This window comes from Bombina bombina, chromosome 2 (genome assembly GCF_027579735.1).
Source record: "Bombina bombina isolate aBomBom1 chromosome 2, aBomBom1.pri, whole genome shotgun sequence".
Taxonomy (NCBI): Eukaryota; Metazoa; Chordata; class Amphibia; order Anura; family Bombinatoridae; genus Bombina; species Bombina bombina.
In genome coordinates, this window is record NC_069500.1 from 961,916,375 (window position 1) to 961,931,378 (window position 15,004).

Genomic DNA, 15,004 nt, shown 5'->3' on the forward strand with positions numbered 1-15,004 from the left:
CTGTAGGGTGTAGGTGTCCAATAGAGGCGACAATATGGCAGTAGAAGCCAGTGTAAAGTAACCAGTGGTCATGTATTCCAACTGATTTTTGCAATAAAGCTTTGAATTTTTTCATGTGTGCTGATTTCCCTTTCTGTAAGTGAGGCTAAATTTTGAATCACACATTTTTATAATGTTAGCTGTGTTCATAGCTGTTTCTCCTATTAATTGTTACATGTTATCTTTCAGAAAGTTTTTAATCCATCTCCATTAACTGTATTTCTAGTTTAATCATTATGTTTTGTCTATTATTCTGCAACTAACAGTTTTTATAGACTCAGGCTAAGATGACTGCATATGCAAATAAAATAAATATCAGCTTAAAGGAAAACATTTACAGTTTATAAGTGGATTACCATCTCTTAAAATACAACATCATTATACACCTGTTATTTAACCACCTAACCTTCAATAAATTAATTTCACTGAAGACTAAATAACATAGAATCACAACAACTTTGAAACACTTTGAAACACTCAAAGACCCATTCACTCCAACATCTTTACTTCCCTGTCTTTGGTCTAGATTACAAGTGGAGTTCATAAATATTTCCTATAGTGAGTGCTAACACTGTTCTAGTTAAATCCATATAGAGTGTTTTTCCTTGCACTCTGAAAGTAAAAGTATAGCACTTGAGTGAAAGTTTCAGGTGCACTGAAATCTGGAGGTTTGATAGCTAAATCTCTAAGCTGAAGGTACGCTAAGAAATATAAATTCTTTAGTTCTTCACTCTCTCTTTTTCTCTCTGTGTGTGTGTATATAAGTTGACAAGCTTTGGGAAGGAACTCTTCCGAAAGCTTGTCAACTTATAAATGTATAGTTAGTCCAATAAAAAAGTATCATTGCTCAATGCAATACTCTTGTTATTTTGATATATATATATATATATATATATATATATATATATATATATGTGTGTATATATATGTGTGTGTGTTCACAGTGTTTTAAAGGGATATCATATATGCAAAGTTGTTGGATTGGAAAAGGTTGATAGGTATGTGTTTATATCATTTTCTGCACTATAAATTAATCATCAGATCACAGATCTCTGTTCTCAATGTGGCCAAACAACTCTGTTTCTTGTCCCTCATGCCAACTCATTGGTCAAACCCTAGAAGGCTATTTTCAACCTATCAATCCCCCCTATGTCCACTGGCACCCCCAACCATTTCCAAACTCACTGTATTTGTCAAATTATCACTGATTACTTTAAAATTTGACATAGTTAGAAAAAAATCTCTTCTGCTCACCATTTGAATGATGAATCTGTATGTTAGTTTTCTCCTGTAACATAAGAAGGTGTAGTCACATTATCTTTTCACTCAACCCCACTACTTTATGACTTCCCTTACTCTCCCCCTCTCTCACTCTCTCTTTTCTCTCTCTCTCTTTTCTCTCTCTTTTTTTTCTTTCTTTCTTTCTTTCTTTCTTTCTTTTTAACTCCTGCTCTAACTTATTGGTTTAAACAGTCTCCCAGCACTGAGATATTTCCAGATACATTCAAATATGCATAATCACACCAATCTTAAAACTATCGGCCAAACTCCTTACTTTCCTTTGCCTCCAAATTATTAGAAAAAATGAGTCTAAAAATGTCCGATTTCTTCAAATATTGCTTCACATGATTCATTTAATCTGGTGTCTACCATAAACACTCAACATAAACTGCCCTCACTAGAGTAATTTGATATCATCATAGAGATACTACTCCTTACTTATTCTTCTGGATGTATTTGCTGATTTTGATACAATTGACTATTCTTTACTATTACACATGTCTACATTGGGCTCCATGTACTAAATGGCAGGCGGACAGCTTCTCAACTCGCGAAGCTGTCCGCCCGCCTTCGCTACGTACGGGCAGCGGATCTGTTGATCCGCTTGCCCGTATGTATCATTACACACTCATCGGAGTGTGTAATGCCCGCCCCTTCAATCGCGCAACCAATCACGTGACTGAAGGGGCTGTCACCTAAGAGGTGGTGTAGGGTGTAGGAAGCAGCGGTCTAATGACCGCTGCTTCTTACATTGCGGGAAGCAGGATCGCATATGCGAACCTGCCACGCAAAGGCTCAGGAGCAGCTTTCGCTGCTTCATACATGGAGCCCATTATCTTTTAATCCAGAACACAGCCCTCTTCTGGTTTGCTTACTATTAGTCAAACAGCTCATTTAGGCCTAGATTACTAGGCTCACTAACTTGTTTTTTGCTCTCGTGCAAACAATACTCAAAGTAAAATTATAATGCAGGCGGGTTAGAATGCGTATTACAAGTTGCAAGTAAATTATTTGCATGTTTGGAAGACATTTGGGACATCGCTCGCGTGTTAAACCCACACCACAGTAGACAAACAGTGCTAAACTGGGAGGTAGTTATAAATACTTAAAATGTCAATGTTCTTCACATAGAAGACCATGTTCTTTTTATTTGAAATAAAAAAAAAAAAATATATATATATATATATATATATATATATTTTTTTTTGAAAAGCTATATATTTATATATATATATATATATATATATATAGATAGATAGATAGATAGATAGATAGATGGATAGATACATATATGTATACTGTATGTTGTGTATATATATATATATAATTAGAACAAGTACCAGCTGTGTATATATATATATATATATATATATATATATATATAGTATATATATTTAAAAATAAAAATAACGTTTTCTTCTAAGTTAAGAAAATTGCAATTTTATTTATTTATATTTAAAACACAAAACATAATTTTAAATACATATATATTATCTTCTAAGCAAAGAACAAAGGTGTTTGAAGTAAAAAAATCACATTCACTTTGTTCATAATGGAAATTTTATATGTCAAGGTGTTTGCTCTATATATGTATATACAGTATATACCCATAAAATTGTTTGTAATAAGGTTTTAGGGGCATTTAATACCATTCATGTAACAAAGGGGGCCTGGTTTACTAGTATAATCCTTATTAGATTTTAAAGTTTTAATGTATTTATGGAGAGGTCCATGATAGGTAATATAGTGCTACAGAAGAAGTAACATCAGAGCAAAAGAGTAAGAAAATCGCAAAACGACTTAGAAGGTTTATTCAATGCATTAAAACAATAATACATAAAAACTTAGTCAGGTAAGTGCAGTCACATATCCCCAAACGAAGAACAGTCAGAAGCCGCAATAGTCTGAGTACCGCTCTACTAAAAATGTCCAAGTTCTCCAGTTGGCCGTCTAACTGAAAGTCAGCATCTGACGTCAACGTGAATAGTGAATTAGTTGAGTGGGACTCAGACTATTGGGCTCCATGTACTAAGCTGTCAGTGAGGTGTTCGTGAGCTTTTCCATGTAAAATTCAGTGAAAAAATGACATTTACAAGTATCGAGCGAACTTGTCCGCAACTCTTCTACCCTTTTTTGTTGCATAAAATTCCTCGCTCTACAATAAACAATAACAACAAAACAATCTATTTCTCCGCCCGCTACTTTTTCTGCATCTATCTCGTGAATTATTCCTCGCCAGAATTTAGGTGGTGAGCACAATAATAAACAATAGGCTCTATAACATATACGCCTACAAGTGATAAAAGAAGGTCAATAGACTTGAATCTTTACTCACTGTTGATTGTGCTAGTAATGGTGACACTTCTTCAACTATATATTCTTCATCTGATGCAAATCATTGGGAGAAGGCAGAAATGATAAGCTGATACCATAGAGAATGTTGTTAGAAGAAGGAGAATGTGGGTACAGTGTGTATTCCTTCCTTGGGTAGCTTTAGATGGCCTTTCCAATAGAGAAGTTGTTCAAAAGGTTCCGTCTGGATCGTCAGTCAATTTTTAACTTTATATGCTAAAATTGCACATTTCCTAGAGCCAGTGACGGCACATTCAATGGCCATTCCTCCTCAATTTCCTTGCTGCCTTGCACTTTTTGGCCACCGGATCATTTCAGGCCATATCCAGCATCATTATTGGGTTCAGTTAATCTGCCTTTTGGCATCATCTTACAAAAGGTATTGATGCACTCATGCATATATTCCCAGAATATGTTTGTCTACCATCTACCACAGAAGAGTGGCAATCTATAAAGTCTCAATTCTATCGTATGGCAGGTATGCCAAATGTACTTGGGGCCATAGACTGTACCCATATTGCAGTAAGACCGCCACGTTTATGGGAGGAGATTTATAGAAACAGAGTGTCTTGCCATTCTCTGAATGTACAGATGGTGTGTGACACAAAAATGAGAATTATAAGTGTAAGATCCAATTTATCCTGGCTCCTGTCATGATTCCTACATCCTAAGGCAGACTGGACTGTATCAAAAGTTTGAGAATGGAGAGATGCCAGAGGGATGGTTGTTAGGTAAGCTCAAATGGTGCCAAAATTGACATACTTTTAGTTATTCAGGCTTAATATATAATTTTGGCCATTAAACTGATTTCAAAATACAAAAAACAATATCCATCTTTACATTTAAAAAGTATATAACAAATTTGTTTAATACATACTTTTTAACAAAATAATCAAAGTAAAATTATTAATTGATACAAATGTGATGCAACATCTATACTTAAAAAAATATTTACTTGGATAAATTATTAAAGATGGATAATGTTTAATGTATGTAAAAAATAAAATTCATTACACATTTTGACAAAATCTTTAATATCTATGTTTTTGAATTACAGGGGGTGCTGGTTACCCTTGTTATGAATGGCTGCTGACACCGTATAGTGTCCCCAACTCAGGAAACATATTCGGTTCAATGATTCACACAAGACGACCAGGGGGGTCATTGAAAGGACATTTGGATTACTGAAAATGAGGTTTATATGTCTGGACAGATCTGGCAGTGCAATGGAGAATTCAACAGAAAAAGTTGCTAAAATAATATTAGTTTGCTGTATTTTGCACAATAGTGCAACCAAAAGAGGATGCCCCATTGTGGATGATATTCCATGTCCTTTGAAGATTTTCCAGAGGAAATGTGTAAGGAGACCCCAAATAGACATGGCATGACCACAAGAGACATGGTTTCCAACCAATATTTTGACTATTGATTTGCAATAAAAATGTCTGTATTATGTTCTTACAATATGTTACCTTTATTAAAAATATTTAATAAATTGTACATTTATTTAGTTAATCTTTTGTTCCAATTAAAAAATAAAAATAAAATAATGTTGTTCTTTATTCTGTCCAATTTAGTAAACTTCATAGTTAAGATTAGTTACATTGATCAAATACAATAAAATACAGACAGATGCAGACATTAATCTTGTTAAAAAAATCATATATAATTATTTTTGAAAACAAATACTGATAACAATAATGTTATGTGGAAAAAAACCACACATTGCAAAAAGAGGATTAATCGCAATGCTATTGTGTCTAAACTTAAAAATGTTTTGTTCACTAATTTACAAAGACAGAGGTTACCAACTGAAAGCAATCCAGTACTAAACATAACATAATTAAAAACATTTATTTAAATCTAATTATGTGTTTAACTTTCGAAAAAGGTTTTGTCAAAAAACCATAAATGACACAGGATAACACTCCAAAGAACAATTTTCAAAAGTATTATTTTTTTAATATACAATTTTATTTTGTATTGCTCTGTAATACATAAGTTAACACTAAAATAAACAATTAAAGAAAAACAATAAACATATAGCTAAGATTGCAATCATAAGAATTTGCCCATCGTAACATTCGTAAAAAAAGTACAAAGTTGAAAATTAGAGTTGGCAATCGTTCAGTTACAGAATCTTTAATCAATTCATTATTTATTGTCTCATGTTGTAGCACACTATGGGAATTCAATTCAAATAAATAACATTACAACATGAGCATTTTATAACAATATATATTACAAAATTTTTTTTTAATTATTTACAAGAAATGAAAAATTTAATTTTTTATAACTTTATTAGTAGTGTTGGGATAATTCATTAAATGATAAATAATATTTAATATTAGTATGTAAACAATAAAAGTAATATATAATTATTGTTAGTATGGGTTAGTTGTAGTTAATATTATGGTTAGTTATTAGTAATAAAAATTTATTTTATTTTCAATTTAAAAAAAAAAAATCCAAATATTGCGTTATTCATTTTATAGTCACGTGTCAATTTGATTGACAAGTAAAGTTGTGACGTAAGATACAAAGATGTCCCTACAGGAGCCTTTCACTGGAGGTGAACTTGTCATCCTAGTATATGCTATGAAACACTATTTTCCACATCGTATGGGAGGAGTAAGATTGGTAAAGCAGGACAGTCGTGATCATTTTATATATGAAATAATAAAAAGGATGTACAGAGTTTCAAATATTAAAAGGACTAGGTGGCAGTGTTTACGCAAGTACAGCGATTTGAAGCGTAGGGAGACAAGTTATAATAGTTCTATTAAACATCTAATAAAAACCTGTAAGTATAAATATTATTTGTCTTTTAAGAGACTGTGTCAAGTTTTACCTGGTTTTTGTATTGATAAAATCTGGAGTTTATGTAAAATATAACTTAGTAAAAAATATTGTGAATAAATAAACTTGTCTTGCAAGTGATAGCATTTAATTTACACAGGATTGTCTGGTACCACAGGGTGCACTTGATTTTGATGTGGAGCTGGCTGTGCAGGTTCTTCAATGGAATATTCTATTTCAGGAGGTGTCTCACTTCCAACATCCCTGTTTTGCACTTTCTTCAATGCCGGTATTTCAGGTTGTACGGGGACTATATTTAGGATTATCTCTCATGATGATTCTTCTAAATGTGTAAAATTAGAAAAAAAAAAAATATTAAAATTAAAACACATAAAACAAATAAAAAAATGGTATACTCATTAACAGGTTGTGAATTACTCATTCAAAGATTGAATGCTATGTATCTTCTGACCATCACAATATGTATTAGGAAAACAAAAAAATTTTGATTTGTAAGATTAAAAATTTTTTTTTTTAAATTATATATATATATATATATATATATATATATATATATATATTGTAGCAAAAAAAAGCTCCCAAGTGCACAAACACCAGGTGGTCACAAAGGGCAGGGGTGGATATACTCATCACCGTCTGTGTGGAAGGTAGTCTTTATGCATATATATATATATACATATATCGTGTAATGGTTACAGTACAAGCTGTTCTCTTAGCATTCTCCAAGAGGAAGGGAAAAACTTATATCTGGACTTTCTGGGTACAAGGAACTCACCCGCGACATCCACCGCAGATATGCAGCAAATGCATCAGGTAAGTGGTTCCCCTCGATCCGGAATGTTAAGACAGAACATTTTTTCTTGATGCTGTTCAAACCTTTTAACTGAATCTAATAAAGTTTGGATTTTTTATGAAGACTGTGCTGGCTTTTCCTAATTTCTGCCTATCTATCTATCTATCTATCTATCAGGGATAGAATGATATTGTTTTTTCAGGGCCGATACCTATACCGATTATTGACCGCCTTTCAGGCCGATTACCTATAACAGGGGCCAATATTCTGTACATTTAAAGTTTTGAAAAATCAACACAATTTCTACACAAATCTGGTATAAACTGAACATGCTTATTAAAATTTTAAACATTAAAAGTAAACAACTGGGAAAAAGTTTTTGGAAATTAACTTATTAAATGACTTCACAACACATAGAAAATGGCATAAATCCCTTTTAAACTGCACACTGATATCAAATAAAGTTAAGTCACTACTGCAAAGCTAAACACTGCACAATTATAGTGCAGACAGCATAACATTTCAGCATGTTCTCCTGTTAAACAGCTTCTGTTTTTTCCATATATTGCTGCCACTTTATTAAAAGCACGCTCACATGGTGCACTTTACAGATAAGGTTTAAAAGTAAAGTAAATATAATATATATATATATATATTGCCACTTGACAGGGAAAGAAAGGACATGTTTGCATAGCAGTGCTAGATTTATTTATTTGCTTTAATTTTTAATATGCTCATATATTTACTGGATTGTAAATACCTTCCCTGGTACTGAGGAGTGGACTATAAGTTCTTTATTTTGTCATTTATGGGCAGTTTTATACATGTGTAACAGCACCACTAATGGTCAGAGAATTGTTATCCACTGCTAGATAATAATGATACTAGTTTCCTTTACTGCATAGCTTTCTACTCAAGGTTTGTTGTTGTGGACATTTAATTGATGTGCCTGAACTATCATTTTTTTATTGGCATAGAAAAAACTATGCCCATGAAAGGGGAAAATAAAATACTTAAATAAAATAATTGTCAAATATAGCAGCTTTAGTGAAATGTTTTGCAAAATTTATCAGAATGCAACAAATTATGTTCTATTTATGACAGCAATTAGCAAACAGATTGATTTTATGTAATGCTGACTCATATAAGCTAACTAATTTAGCTCTTTGTTCTTCAGGGAAACTATGTAGCTTTAAGTGCCACTTAAAGATCACATTTTCAATTTCGCAAATCATATATGTTTGTTTATGCAAGTCCATCTACAGGCCTGCCATTGGGGGTATGGCAGTTGGTAACTGAGCTCCCAGGAACACCTGGGCTGGAACTCTGTTATCAGTGCTATTTATTATTAGATGCTATGCTATGTCCAGCTTATATGTAAATTATTTGTGTTATCTAAAACTATATTGTTTCCATAAAGTACACAGCTAAATTTCTTTTGATTTGCTCCATATCGGTAAGTTTCTGGCCTATACCGATTATTTCAGAAATTCCAAATATTGGCCCTAATAATTGGCCACTCCAAATATCAGTCTATCCCTAATATATATTATATATATATACTGTATATATATATATATATAAATACAGAGAGAGAGAGAGAACTATAATTTCAAATTCATATTTTTATTTTTATATATAAAACCATTTATAAATCTCTCTCTCTCTCTCATATATATATATATGCATACATATAAAAATATGAATATACATATAGATGTCTCAACAAACATATAAGCATATATATCGATACATTTATATAAGATTGTAAGATTTATTAATAATGTTCATTGTTGGTGATCTCACTTATTCATAAGACTAAAGGGGATAGGTAACAAAAATGTCATATTCATTTTATGTGTAATAATACAAAATATAAAATGTATGTATACTATGACATTTTTTAATTTTCTTTCATTCACAAGCACCTTCATTGTATATACCCTATCCCATATTGTTTTTATTATAATATTTTTAAATTCTAATGCTGGCTTCTGTTTGCATAATCTATCTTTCCATATCCTGGGAAGGGGGAATGTGTTGATTCTATGCAATTTTAAAAAATTGCCTGGGTATTCATGCTAACCGAATCAACAATACTAAATTTTGATATGCAAAGTTTTTTTTCGATTTTGTTTTCAAATTAATATTTACATCAGTTCCGGTGCATATTCTTCGTATCTATTAAATATATACAGTATATATTAAAATGTTGTTTGTACTGTCCCTTAAAGACATACTTACCATCAAATAACTCTGGAGGACTTGCAGTCATATACCTAAAAAGTGGGTCAAGATCACCTGTGAATAACAGCAATAATATTGATTTAGTTGATTTTCGATTTTATTTCGATATATATATATATATATATATATATATGTAAATTATGAAATATCATAAACAATAAAGGTTGACTTTAAAAAAAAATGAGGCATACATTAGCTCTATCTTATTGAATTAAAGGATATACATAAAAAATCATAACAATAATTATTGATAATTTACCCACCCTTATCAGTGTTTAGCATCAGAAAAACACACGCATATTTTTTGCTTATAGATATGCTACATCAGATAATGGAATGTGCTACTTCTGCATGCTAACGAAACAATGGTAGATATATATACAGTGATATAATAAATTATGGGTGGTGAGTTACAGCTGTACAATTATGATACTTAAAAGAGATATTTTCTATGAAAAATACTGAAGTATAAATTAGCTGTTTAAGTAATACAAGTACATATTATTATATTTGCGCCTAGATTTAGAGTTCTGCGTTAGCCGTCAAAACCAGCGTTAGGGGGTCCTAACGCTGGTTTTGGCCGCCCGCTGGTATTTAGAGTCAGTCAGGAAAGGGTCTAACGCTCACTTTCCAGCCGCGACTTTTCCATACCGCAGATCCCCCTACGCCAATTGCGTATCCTATCTTTTCAATGGGATCTTTCTAACGCCGGTATTTAGAGTCTTGGCTGAAGTGAGCATTAGAACTATAACGACAAGACTCCAGCCGGAGAGAAAAGCCAGGAGTTAAGAGCTTTCTGGGCTAACGCCGGTTCATAAAGCTCTTAACTACTGTGCTCTAAAGTACACTAACACCGATAAACTACCTATGTACCCTTAAACTGAGGCCCCCCCACATCGCCGCCACTCTATTAAATTTTTTTAACCCCTAATCTGCCGACCGCACACCGCCGCAACCTACATTATCCCTATGTACCCCTAATCTGCTGCCCCTAACACCGCCGACACCTACATAATATTTAATAACCCCTAATCTGCCCCCCCAACGTCGCCGCTACCTACCTGCAATTATTAACCCCTAATCTGCCGACCGGACCTCACCACTACTCTAATAAATGTATTAACCCCTAAAGCTAAGTCTAACCTTAACCCTAACACCCCCCTATGTTAAATATAATTTTTATCTAACGAAATAAAATAAATCTTATTAAATAAATTATTCCTATTTAAAGCTAAATACTTAACTGTAAAATAAACCCTAATATAGCTACAATATAAATAATAATTATTTTGTAGCTATTTTAGGATTAATATTTATTTTACAGGCAACTTTGTATTTATTTTAACCAGGTACAATAGCTATTAAATAGTTAATAACTATTTAATAGCTACCAAGTTAAAATAATTACAAAATTACCTGTAAAATAAATCCTAACCTAAGTTACAATTAAACCAAACACTACACTATCATTAAATAAATTAAATACAAATACCTACAAATAAATACACTAACTAAAGTACAAAAAATAAAAAAAGAACTAAGTTACAAAAAATAAAAAAATAATTTACAAGCATTATAAAAATATTACAACAATTTTAAGCTAATTACACCTACTCTAAGCCCGCTAATAAAATAACAAAGCCCCCCAAAATAAAAAATGCCCTACCCTATTCTAAAATAAAAATTGTAAAGCTCTTTTACCTTACCAGCCCTTAAAAGGGCCTTTTGCGGGGCATGCCCCAAAGAATCCTGCTCTTTTGCCTGTAAAAAAAAATACAATACCCCCCCAACATTACAACCCACCACCCACATACCCCTACTCTAACCCAAATCCCCCTTAAATAAACCTAACACTACCCCCCTGAAGATCTTCCTACCTTGAGTCATCTTCACTCAGCCGAGCCGAATTCTTCATCCAATCCGGGCGATGTCTTCATCCAAGCGGGGGCTGAAGAGGTCCATCATCCGGCTGTAGTCTTCTATCAAGTGGCATCTTCAATCTTCTTTCTTCTGGCTCCATCTTCATCTCGCCAACGCGGAACATCCTTCCTCCATGACGAACTCCTAACGAATGAAGGTTCCTTTAAGGGACATCATCCAAGATGGTGTCCCTCGAATTCCAATTGGCTGATAGGATTCTATCAGCCAATCGGAATTAAGGTAGGAATAATCTGATTGGCTGATGGAATCAGCCAATCAGATTCAAGTTCAATCCGATTGGCTGATCCAATCAGCCAATCAGATTGAGCTCTCATTCTATTGGCTGTTCCGATCAGCCAATAGAATGCGAGCTCAATCTGATTGGCTGATTGGATCAGCCAATCGGATTGAACTTGAATCTGATTGGCTGATTCAATCAGCCAATCAGAATTTTCCTACCTTAATTCCGATTGGCTGATAGAATCCTATCAGCCAATCGGAATTCAAGGGATGCCATCTTGGGAACCTTCATTCATCGGGAGTTCGTTGTGGAGGAAGGATGTTCCGTGTCGGCGGGATGAAAATAGAGCCGGAAGAAAGTCGATTGAAGATTCCGCTTGATAGAAGACTTCAGCCGGATGATGGACCTCTTCAGCCCCCGCTTGGATGAAGACTTCAGCCGGATGATGGACCTCTTCAGCCCCCGCTTGGATGAAGACTTCAGCCAGATGATGGACCTCTTCAGCCCCCGCTTGGATGAAGACATCGCCCGGATTGGATGAAAAATTTGGCTCGGCTGAGTGAAGACGACTCAAGGTAGGAAGATCTTCAGGGGGGTAGTGTTAGGTTTATTTAAGGGGGTTTGGGTTAGAGTAGGGGTATGTGGGTGGTGGGTTGTAATGTTTGGGGGGGTATTGTATGTTTTTTTTACAGGCAAAAGAGCAGAATTCTTTGGGGCATGCCCCGCAAAAGGCCCTTTTAAGGGCTGGTAAGGTTAAAGAGCATTACAATTTTTATTTTAGAATAGGGTAGGGCATTTTTTTATTTTGGGGGGCTTTGTTATTTTATTAGGGGGCTTAGAGTGGGTGTAATTAGCTTAAAATTGTTGTAATATTTTTATAATGCTTGTAAATTATTTTTTTTATTTTTTGTAACTTAGTTCTTTTTTTATTTTTTGTACTTTAGTTAGTGTATTTATTTGTATTTATTTGTAGGTATTTGTATTTAATTTATTTAATGATAGTGTAGTGTTAGGTTTAATTGTAACTTAGGTTAGGATTTATTTTACAGGTAATTTTGTAATTATTTTAGCTAGGTAGCTATTAAATAGTTATTAACTATTTAATAGCTATTGTACCTGGTTAAAATAAATACAAAGTTGCCTGTAAAATAAATATTAATCCTAAAATAGCTACAATATAATTATTATTAATATTGTAGCTATATTAGGGTTTATTTTACAGGTAAGTATTTAGCTTTAAATAGGAATAATTTATTTAATAAGATTTATTTTATTTCGTTAGATAAAAATTATATTTAACTTAGGGGGGTGTTGGTGTTAGGGTTAGACTTAGCTTTAGGGGTTAATACATTTATTAGAGTAGCGGTGAGGTCAGGTCGGCAGATTAGGGGTTAATAATTGTAGGTAGGTAGCGGCGATGTTGGGGGGGCAGATTAGGGGGTAATAAATATAATATAGGGGTTGGCAGGGGTTAGGGGCAGCAGATTAGGGGTTCATAGGGATAACGTAGGTTGCGGCGGTGTAGGGGTTAAAAATAATATGCAGGGGTCAGCAATAGCGGGGGTGGCAGAATAGGGGTTAATAAGTGTAAGGTTAGGGGTGTTTAGACTCGGGGTACATGTTAGGGTGTTAGGTGCAGACTTAGGAAGTGTTTCCCCATAGGAAACAATGGGGCTGCGTTAGGAGCTGAACGCTGCTTTTTTGCAGCTCAAACGGCCCCATTGTTTCCTATGGGGGAATCGTGCATGAGTACGTTTTTTAAGCTGGCCGTGTCCGTAAGCACCGCTGGTATTGAGAGTTGCAGTGGTGGTAAATTATGCTATACACTCCCTTTTTGGAGCCTAACGCAGCCCTTCTGTGAACTCTAAATACCAGCTGTATTTAAAAGGTGCGGGGGAAAAAAAGCATGCATAGCTAACGCACCCCTTTGGCCGCAGAACTCTAAATCTAGCCGTTGGTCTCTATCCCAAATGGGTTTATGTCCATTGTAGTAAACATTGCATTTTAGATTACACATATAATGTATTCTAAAATACAAAAAAAAATATATAGAAAAAAATTGGTTCTTAATTTGAAAATGTTTCTTACCTGTACCTCTGCCAACACCGCTTTCAGGAGTGCTTGCCCTTATATCAGGAATAGTATCAGCTGATGACATGGTGTGGCTAGTTGTGGAGGTGCATCAAATGAATTGTCCATGTAGCACTGCATTACTTGACATCGACGTGGATGACGATGTTGATGGTCTTGATGTAGCTGCGTCATCGCTACCCCAACACGTCACAGATAGAGGACAAGCTGTTAAAAAAAATCATATATAGATACGTTTTTTATATGTAAAAGCACAATACAGTACAATTAAAATGTTAAATATTAGGGAATGGCATTTAATATAATTAAAATGTGACTCATATTTCAATATAAAATCCATTATTCAAAAGCCTTTCATTTCCATATATAAATTATTGAAAAGCAAGACACTGGTATCTCATGTTTGACAGATAACCATTTGTTCACAAGATTTGGATTTTTTTTTTTAAACTACATAAAATTAATTTAAAAATGTCACTATTGATTAAAGGATGTAGGTTTAAAAAAAATTGCAATAATGTGCTTTGTACATAATTTTGTTTGTTATCTTTTTATTATTAGCTCAAAGATAAAGCTTTGTCTGCTCATATGCTAATTAGATAATATTTTAACGTTTCCATCATAAAATGTAATTGTTGTTGTATTAAAAAAAAAAAAAAAAAACAACAACTCAGGGATGATCTTGTATCTAAGCCTCTACAGACTACACAGTAATTTAAGTACTTTCGACAGACTTTCATTTTATCGAACCAGTGCTTAGGCAAATCCACCTGTGTGAGAACATTGTTATCTATATGACTCACATGAAATATTAGCATAAATTTTTCAAAAAAAAATTAAAATAACATCCAGCTTTTTTGGCTGACCAAGTTTAAAACCAAGGTTTTGCTTTCAAGTAACAATTACAAAAATGTAAATATAACCATTCCAAATTGCGTCATACAAATTGAGCAATATGGGGCCTATATGTAGAACAAGCTAAAATGAAAGCAAATTCCATGGATTTTTCTTAGATGTATACCAAATAAAAAATTGAATAATGTAATTCTAAAGAAGTTTTAAGAAGCTTTAAAAAATGCAATTAGTATTTGAAATTAAGACATTCTTCAAAAGATAGAATTTGGCTCTAAGTAGCGAAAGCTGCTCCTTAGCCCAATGGTTGGTTATGTGTGACAGATAACATTCGGATCACTCCTAAATTTTTATGAGAAAAAACTTGC